Genomic DNA, 10,000 nt, shown 5'->3' with positions numbered 1-10,000 from the left:
GTCCGTAGAGGCCGCGTTACCGCGTGGCGGTCAGTCGCGGGAGGGAGCCGGAGCCGCCCGCACGCCCGCGACCGCAACACGCACTCGGAGGCGGCGTCTTCTGACAGACGCCGGTAGGGTTTGAGAAACATGCTTTTTCGGAAAGGACCGCTCGGCTGATGCGGGCCTGGGCTCCCGCGCCCCTCTCGTGGCGGGGCGGCGCGGGGTACCCGCGAGCGCGGCGGAACTCCCGTGTAGGACATCTCTGGGCCCGTGTGGCCAACGGGCACGCGACAGGGTCGTCTCGGTCTCGCGACGAAAGCGGTTTCGCGCTGGTTGGTGCGCTAGAGGTCGATCCGCAGGCCGAAGGAACCGTCCACCCGAACACCCCGGCGCGAGGCCGGGGCCGGCAGGGGCCCTCCGATGGCGGGTCATGCTTGCCAATCGGTCAGTGGTTGGTGTGGTGCAGTATATGTCAGGGTGTGGGTGCGAGATGGGCCGGGAGGACCGCTCCTCCAGCGTCGGACCCGAGTCATAGGAAGTGCCGTTTTGTCACAACCCCAGGGGTGGGGGGGTAACGGTAGGGAAGTGCCGGCCAACGCGCAGAGGTCGACCCGCAGGCCGAAGGAACCGTCCACCCGAACACCCCGGCGCGAGGCCGGGGCCGGCAGGGGCCCTCCGATGGCGGGTCATGATTGCCAATCGGTCAGTGGTTATGTGTGCTGCGGTGATGCGGTGCCGGCCAACGCTCAGAGGTCGACCCGCAGGCCGAAGGAACCGTCCACCCGAACACCCCGGCGCGAGGCCGGGGCCGGCAGGGGCCCTCCGATGGCGGGTCATGATTGCCAATCGGTCAGTGGTTATGTGTGTGCTGCGGTGCCGGCCAACGCTCAGAGGTCGACCCGCAGGCCGAAGGAACCGTCCACCCGAACACCCCGGCGCGAGGCCGGGGCCGGCAGGGGCCCTCCGATGGCGGGTCATGATTGCCAATCGGTCAGTGGTTGTGTGTGCTGCGGTGCCGGCCAACGCTCAGAGGTCGACCCGCAGGCCGAAGGAACCGTCCACCCGAACACCCCGGCGCGAGGCCGGGGCCGGCAGGGGCCCTCCGATGGCGGGTCATGATTGCCAATCGGTCAGTGGTTGTGTGTGTTGCGGTGGGGCCGGGAGGACCGCTCCTCCTGCGTCGGACCCGGGTCATGGGAAGTGCCGTGTGGCGGTGGTGGGGCCGGGAGGACCGCTCCTCCTGCGTCGGACCCGAGTCATGGGAAGTGCCGTGTGGCGGGGCCGGGAGGACCGCTCCTCCTGCGTCGGACCCGAGTCATAGGAAGTGCCGTGTGGCGGGGCCGGGAGGACCGCTCCTCCTGCGTCGGACCCGAGTCATAGGAAGTGCCGTGTGGCGGGGCCGGGAGGACCGCTCCTCCTGCGTCGGACCCGAGTCATAGGAAGTGCCGTGTGGCGGGGCCGGGAGGACCGCTCCTCCTGCGTCGGACCCGAGTCATAGGAAGTGCCGTGTTGCGCTGGTGGGGCCGTGCCCGCCAACAGCCTTCAGTGGTCGGATACCACGTTTGCAAGCTCCCCGCTGGAATGGGGACTTAGAAGAAATGAGGGGAAAATTCCCCCGGAGCTCCGTGCCTGAGGGCGGGCTGTGAGCCGCGCCGCGTCCGCCAACAGCCTTCCATGGTCGGACACCATTGTTCGCAAGTTGCCCGCTGGAATGGGCACATAGAAGAAATTTCGAGGATAACATCCACCAGAGCGCCAGGGCGGCCGTTATTGCAGTATGCGTCCGCCTGGCAGCTCTCTTCCGCGGGAACCATTGGGCAATTTCTTTCACGGAGGTGGACATAGAAGAATTTTTGTTTCTAAAAACGTGGTTCCTAAAAATGTGCCCCAGGTGTTTTGGAAAACCCGGGTAAACCTGGGAAGTAGGCAAATGACCCTCTGACTAGGGGTAAAAACGTTTGCCTACTGCAGCGCCCCTAATGCAATTCGGCGGAACTGCAACGCCCCTGGTCGCCTAAACGCTACCCCTGGTCGCCTAAACCTCACCCCTGGTCGCCTAAACCTCACCCCTGGTCGCCTAAAAGTCACCCCTGGTCGCCTAAATTGTCAACCCCTGGTCACCTAAATTGTCAACCCCTGGTCGCCTAAAGGGGACTTAGAAGAAATGAGGGGGCAAATTCCCCCGGAGCTCCGTGCCTGAGGGCGGGCTGTGAGCCGCGCCGCGTCCGCCAACAGCCTTCAGTGGTCGGATACAATGTATGAAAGTTCCCCGCTGGAAAGGGGACTTAGAAGAAATGAGGCAAATTTCCCCGGAGCTCCGTGCCTGAGGGCGGGCTGTGAGCCGCGCCGCGCCCGCCAACAGCCTTCAGTGGTCGGATACAATGTTTGAAAGTTCCCCGCTGGAAAGGGGACTTAGAAGAAATGAGGCAAATTTCCCCGGAGCTCCGTGCCTGAGGGCGGGCTGTGAGCCGCGCCGCGCCCGCCAACAGCCTTCAGTGGTCGGATACAATGTTTGAAAGGTCCCCGCTGGAAAGGGGACTTAGAAGAAATGAGCCAAATTTCCCCGGAGCTCCGTGCCTGAGGGCGGGCTGTGAGCCGCGCCGCGTCCGCCAACAGCCTTCAGTGGTCGGATACAATGTTTCAAAGTTCCCCGCTGGAAAGGGGACTTAGAAGAAATTTGTAAAAATTCACCCGGAGCTCCGTGCCTGAGGGCCGGCTATGAGCCGCGCCGTGCCCGCCAACAGCCTTCCACGGTCGGATACAATGTTTCAAAGTTCCCCGCTGGAAAGGGGACTTAGAAGGAATTTGTCAAATTCACCCGGAGCTCCGTGCCTGAGGGCCGGCTATGAGCCGCGCCGTGCCCGCCAACAGCCTTCCACGGTCGGATACAATGTTTCAAAGTTCCCCGCTGGAAAGGGGACTTAGAAGGAATTTGTCAAATTCACCCGGAGCTCCGTGCCTGAGGGCCGGCTATGAGCCGCGCCGTGCCCGCCAACAGCCTTCCACGGTCGGATACAATGTTTGAAAGTTCCCCGCTGGAAAGGGGACTTAGAAGAAATGAGGGGGAAATTCCCCCGGAGCTCCGTGCCTGAGGGCGGGCTGTGAGCCGCGCCGCGTCCGCCAACAGCCTTCCACGGTCGGATACAATGTTTCAAAGTTCCCCGCTGGAAAGGGGACTTAGAAGAAATTTGTAAAATTCACCCGGAGCTCCGTGCCCGAGGGCCGGCTATGAGCCGCGCCGCGCCCGCCAACAGCCTTCCTTTGGTCGGATACAATGTTTCAAAGTTCCCCGCTGGAAAGGGGACTTAGAAGAAATTTGTAAAATTCACCCGGAGCTCCGTGCCCGAGGGCCGGCTATGAGCCCCGCCGTGCCCGCCAACAGCCTTCCACGGTCGGATACAATGTTTCAAAGTTCCCCGCTGGAAAGGGGACTTAGAAGAAATTTGTAAAAATTCACCCGGAGCTCCGTGCCCGAGGGCCGGCTATGAGCCCCGCCGTGCCCGCCAACAGCCTTCCACGGTCGGATACAATGTTTCAAAGTTCCCCGCTGGAAAGGGGACTTAGAAGAAATTTGTAAAAATTCACCCGGAGCTCCGTGCCCGAGGGCCGGCTATGAGCCGCGCCGCGCCCGCCAACAGCCTTCCACGGTCGGATACAATGTTTCAAAGTTCCCCGCTGGAAAGGGGACTTAGAAGAAATTTGTGAAAATTCACCCGGAGCTCCGTGCCCGAGGGCCGGCTATGAGCCGCGCCGTGCCCGCCAACAGCCTTCCACGGTCGGATACAATGTTTCAAAGTTCCCCGCTGGAAAGGGGACTTAGAAGAAATTTGTAAAAATTCATCCGGAGCTCCGTGCCCGAGGGCCGGCTATGAGCCGCGCCGTGCCCGCCAACAGCCTTCCACGGTCGGATACAATGTTTCAAAGTTCCCCGCTGGAAAGGGGACTTAGAAGAAATTTGTGAAAATTCACCCGGAGCTCCGTGCCCGAGGGCCGGCTATGAGCCGCGCCGTGCCCGCCAACAGCCTTCCACGGTCGGATACAATGTTTCAAAGTTCCCCGCTGGAAAGGGGACTTAGAAGAAATTTGTAAAAATTCACCCGGAGCTCCGTGCCCGAGGGCCGGCTATGAGCCGCGCCGTGCCCGCCAACAGCCTTCCACGGTCGGATACAATGTTTCAAAGTTCCCCGCTGGAAAGGGGACTTAGAAGAAATTTGTGAAAATTCACCCGGAGCTCCGTGCCCGAGGGCCGGCTATGAGCCGCGCCGTGCCCGCCAACAGCCTTCCACGGTCGGATACAATGTTTCAAAGTTCCCCGCTGGAAAGGGGACTTAGAAGAAATTTGTGAAAATTCACCCGGAGCTCCGTGCCTGAGGGCCGGCTATGAGCCGCGCCGCGCCCGCCAACAGCCTTCAGTGGTCGGATACAATGTTTGAAAGTTCCCCGCTGGAAAGGGGACTTAGAAGAATTGAGTAAAATTCACCCGGAGCTCCGTGCCCGAGGGCCGGCTATGAGCCGCGCCGCGCCCGCCAACAGCCTTCCTTTGGTCGGATACAATGTTTCAAAGTTCCCCGCTGGAAAGGGGACTTAGAAGAAATTTGTGAAAATTCACCCGGAGCTCCGTGCCTGAGGGCCGGCTATGAGCCGCGCCGTGCCCGCCAACAGCCTTCCACGGTCGGATACAATGTTTCAAAGTTCCCCGCTGGAAAGGGGACTTAGAAGAAATTTGTGAAAATTCACCCGGAGCTCCGTGCCCGAGGGCCGGCTATGAGCCGCGCCGTGCCCGCCAACAGCCTTCCACGGTCGGATACAATGTTTCAAAGTTCCCCGCTGGAAAGGGGACTTAGAAGAAATTTGTAAAAATTCACCCGGAGCTCCGTGCCCGAGGGCCGGCTATGAGCCGCGCCGTGCCCGCCAACAGCCTTCCACGGTCGGATACAATGTTTCAAAGTTCCCCGCTGGAAAGGGGACTTAGAAGAAATTTGTAAAATTCACCCGGAGCTCCGTGCCCGAGGGCCGGCTATGAGCCGCGCCGTGCCCGCCAACAGCCTTCCACGGTCGGATACAATGTTTCAAAGTTCCCCGCTGGAAAGGGGACTTAGAAGAAATTTGTGAAAATTCACCCGGAGCTCCGTGCCTGAGGGCCGGCTATGAGCCGCGCCGTGCCCGCCAACAGCCTTCCACGGTCGGATACAATGTTTCAAAGTTCCCCGCTGGAAAGGGGACTTAGAAGAAATTAGGCAACTTTCCCCGGAGCTCCATGCCTGAGTGCGGGCTGTTTGCCGCGCCGTGCCCGCCAACAGCCTTCAGTGGTCGGATACAATGTTTCAAAGTTCCCCGCTGGAAAGGGGACTTAGAAGAAATTATGAATATTTTTGTTTCTAAAAACGTGATCCCTGAAAATGTGCCCCAGGTGTTTTGGAAAACCCGGGTAAACCTGGGAAGTAGGCAAATGACCCTCTGACTAGGGGGGAAGAACGTTTGCCTACTGCAGCGCCCCTAATGCAATTCGGCGGAACTGCAACGCCCCTGGTCGCCTAAACGCTACCCCTGGTCGCCTAAAAGCTACCCCTGGTCGCCTAAAAGCTACCCCTGGTCGCCTAAACGCTACCCCTGGTCGCCTAAACGCTACCCCTGGTCGCCTAAACGCTACCCCTGGTCACCTAAACGCTACCCCTGGTCGCCTAAACGCTTCCCCTGGTCACCTAAACGCTACCCCTGGTCGCCTAAACGCTACCCCTGGTCGCCTAACTGACCCCTCGTGTGTGGGGATCAACGTTTGCCTACTAGGGCGTCCTCCGGCGGCCTCTCGGCAGTACTGCAGGCCCATTTTAGCCGAGCCCATTGAAATGAATGGGGGAATTTTATACGTTTTTGCCTTTTTTTTCCCCCCCTCGTTCTTTTTGTATTTATTCATTTATTTCAACTTTTACCGACTCAACCGCCCTCCGGCGTGCCCTCGGCGGTCCCGCAAGCCCAATTCGGCCGAGCCCATTGAAATGAATGGGGGAATTTTATACGTTTTTGCCTTTTTTCCCCCCCCCCTCGTTCTTTTTGTATTTATTCATTTATTTCAACTTTTACCGACTCAACCGCCCTCCGGCGTGCCCTCGGCGGTCCCGCAAGCCCAATTCGGCCGAGCCCATTGAAATGAATGGGGGAATTTTATACGTTTTTGCCTTTTTTTCCCCCCCCTCGTTCTTTTTGTATTTATTCATTTATTTCAACTTTTACCGACTCAACCGCCCTCCGGCGTGCCCTCGGCGGTCCCGCAAGCCCAATTCGGCCGAGCCCATTGAAATGAATGGGGGAATTTTATACGTTTTTGCCTTTTTTTCCCCCCTCGTTCTTTTTGTATTTATTCATTTATTTCAACTTTTACCGACTCAACCGCCCTCCGGCGTGCCCTCGGCGGTCCCGCAAGCCCAATTCGGCCGAGCCCATTGAAATGAATGGGGGGATTTTATACGTTTTTGCCTTTTTTCCCCCCCTCGTTCTTTTTGTATTTATTCATTTATTTCAACTTTTACCGACTCAACCGCCCTCCGGCGTGCCCCCGGCGGTCCCGCAAGCCCAATTCGGCCGAACCCATTGAAATGAATGGGGGAATTTTATACGTTTTTGCCTTTTTTTCCCCCCCCTCGTTCTTTTTGTATTTATTCATTTATTTCAACTTTTACCGACTCAACCGCCCTCCGGCGTGCCCCCGGCGGTCCCGCAAGCCCAATTCGGCCGAACCCATTGAAATGAATGGGGGAATTTTATACGTTTTTGCCTTTTTTTTCCCCCCCCTCGTTCTTTTTGTATTTATTCATTTATTTCAACTTTTACCGACTCAACCGCCCTCCGGCGTGCCCTCGGCGGTCCCGCAAGCCCAATTCGGCCGAGCCCATTGAAATGAATGGGGGGATTTTATACGTTTTTGCCTTTTTTCCCCCCCTCGTTCTTTTTGTATTTATTCATTTATTTCAACTTTTACCGACTCAACCGCCCTCCGGCGTGCCCTCGGCGGTCCCGCAAGCCCAATTCGGCCGAGCCCATTGAAATGAATGGGGGAATTTTATACGTTTTTGCCTTTTTTCCCCCCCCCCTCGTTCTTTTTGTATTTATTCATTTATTTCAACTTTTACCGACTCAACCGCCCTCCGGCGTGCCCTCGGCGGTCCCGCAAGCCCAATTCGGCCGAGCCCATTGAAATGAATGGGGGGATTTTATACGTTTTTGCCTTTTTTCCCCCCCTCGTTCTTTTTGTATTTATTCATTTATTTCAACTTTTACCGACTCAACCGCCCTCCGGCGTGCCCCCGGCGGTCCCGCAAGCCCAATTCGGCCGAACCCATTGAAATGAATGGGGGGAATTTTATACGTTTTTGCCTTTTTTTTCCCCCCCTCGTTCTTTTTGTATTTATTCATTTATTTCAACTTTTACCGACTCAACCGCCCTCCGGCGTGCCCTCGGCGGTCCCGCAAGCCCAATTCGGCCGAGCCCATTGAAATGAATGGGGGGATTTTATACGTTTTTGCCTTTTTTCCCCCCCTCGTTCTTTTTGTATTTATTCATTTATTTCAACTTTTACCGACTCAACCGCCCTCCGGCGTGCCCTCGGCGGTCCCGCAAGCCCAATTCGGCCGAGCCCATTGAAATGAATGGGGGAATTTTATACGTTTTTGCCTTTTTTCCCCCCCCCCATCGTTCTTTTTGTATTTATTCATTTATTTCAACTTTTACCGACTCAACCGCCCTCCGGCGTGCCCTCGGCGGTCCCGCAAGCCCAATTCGGCCGAGCCCATTGAAATGAATGGGGGAATTTTATACGTTTTTGCCTTTTTTTTCCCCCCCCTCGTCCTTTTTGTATTTATTCATTTATTTCAACTTTTACCGACTCAACCGCCCTCCGGCGTGCCCTCGGCGGTCCCGCAAGCCCAATTCGGCCGAGCCCATTGAAATGAATGGGGGAATTTTATACGTTTTTGCCTTTTTTTTTCCCCCCTCGTCCTTTTTGTATTTATTTACTTATTTCAACCTTTACCGACTTAGGGGCCGCTTTGCACCGCCTGTGCCCGGGGAAGGTGCTCCTATTCGGGCCAAGTGTGACACACGCCCGCCCTCCTCCTCCGGAGCTTCCATTAGGGTAGACTTAGGGGCCGCTTGGCACCGCCTGTGCCCGGGGAAGGTGCTCATATTCGGCTTCACTGTCAGGCAGCATGCACTCCTCCTCCGGAGCTTCCATTTGGGCAAACTTAGGGGCCGCTTGGCACCGCCCGTGCCCGGGGAAGGTGCTCCTATTCGGGCCAAGTGTGACACACGCCCGCACTCCTCCTCCGGAGCTTCCATTTGGGCAAACTTAGGGGCCGCTTGGCACCGCCTGTGCCCGGGGAAGGTGCTCATATTCGGCTTCACTGTCACACAGCATGCACTCCTCCTCCGGAGCTTCCATAAGGGCAAACTTAGGGGCCGCTTGGCACCGCCTGTGCCCGGGGAAGGTGCTCATATTCGGCTTCACTGTCACACAGCGTGCACTCCTCCTCCGGAGCTTCCATTTGGGCAAACTTAGGGGCCGCTTGGCACCGTCTGTGCCCGGGGAAGGTGCTCATATTCGGGCCAAGTGTGACACACGCCCGCACTCCTCCTCCGGAGCTTCCATGAGGGTAGACTTAGGGGCCGCTTGGCACCGCCTGTGCCCGGGGAAGGTGCTCATAGTCGGCTTCACTGTCAGGCAGCATGCACTCCTCCTCCGGAGCTTCCATTTGGGCAAACTTAGGGGCCGCTTGGCACCGTCTGTGCCCGGGGAAGGTGCTCATATTCGGGCCAAGTGTGACACACGCCCGCACTCCTCCTCCGGAGCTTCCATTTGGGCAAACTTAGGGGCCGCTTGGCACCGCCTGTGCCCGGGGAAGGTGCTCATATTCGGGCCAAGTGTGACACACGCCCGCACTCCTCCTCCGGAGCTTCCATTTGGGCAAACTTAGGGGCCGCTTGGCACCGCCTGTGCCCGGGGAAGGTGCTCATATTCGGGCCAAGTGTGACACACAGCCCGCACTCCTCCTCCGGAGCTTCCATAAGGGTAGACTTAGGGGCCGCTTGGCACCGTCTGTGCCCGGGGAAGGTGCTCCTATTCGGCTTCACTGTCACACAGCATGCACTCCTCCTCCGGAGCTTCCATAAGGGCAAACTTAGGGGCCGCTTGGCACCGTCTGTGCCCGGGGAAGGTGCTCCTATTCGGCTTCACTGTCAGGCAGCATGCACTCCTCCTCCGGAGCTTCCATAAGGGTAGACTTAGGGGCCGCTTGGCACGGCCTGTGCCCGGGGAAGGTCCTCATATTCGGGCCAAGTGTGACACACGCCCGCCCTCCTCCTCCGGAGTTTCCATGAGGGTAAACTTAGGGGCCGCTTGGCACCGCCTGTGCCCGGGGAAGGTGCTCCTATTCGGGCCAAGTGTGACACACGCCCGCACTCCTCCTCCGGAGCTTCCATTTGGGCAAACTTAGGGGCCGCTTGGCACCGCCTGTGCCCGGGGAAGGTGCTCCTCTCCGGGCTAAGTGTGACACACGCCCGCACTCCTCCTCCGGAGCTTCCATAAGGGCAAACTTAGGGGCCGCTTGGCACCGCCTGTGCCCGGGGAAGGTGCTCCTCTCCGGGCTAAGTGTGACACACGCCCGCCCTCCTCCTCCGGAGCTTCCATGAGGGTAGACTTAGGGGCCGCTTGGCACCTCCCGTGCCCGGGGAAGGTGCTCCTATTCGGGCTAAGTGTGACAGACGCCGGCCTATTACCCCCGGAGCGATGGAGCTGGGGGCGCTCGCTCCCCGCCCGTGCCCGGGGAAGGTGCTCCTCTCCGGGCTAAGTGTGGCAGACGCCGGCCTATTACCCCCGGAGCGATGGAGCTGGGGGGCGCTCGCTCCCCGCCCGTGCCCGGGGAAGGTGCTCCTCTCCGGCCTAAGTGTGGCAGACGCCGGCCTATTACCCCCGGAGCGATGGAGCTGGGGGGCGCTCGCTCCCGGCCCGTGCCCGGGGAAGGTGCT

Source organism: Idiotropiscis lumnitzeri, unplaced genomic scaffold (assembly GCF_059441095.1).
Source record: "Idiotropiscis lumnitzeri isolate Australia: NSW breed Sydney's pygmy pipehorse unplaced genomic scaffold, RoL_Ilum_1.0 HiC_scaffold_272, whole genome shotgun sequence".
Classification (NCBI taxonomy): domain Eukaryota; kingdom Metazoa; phylum Chordata; class Actinopteri; order Syngnathiformes; family Syngnathidae; genus Idiotropiscis; species Idiotropiscis lumnitzeri.
Note: the sequence above shows the minus strand (reverse complement) of the source record.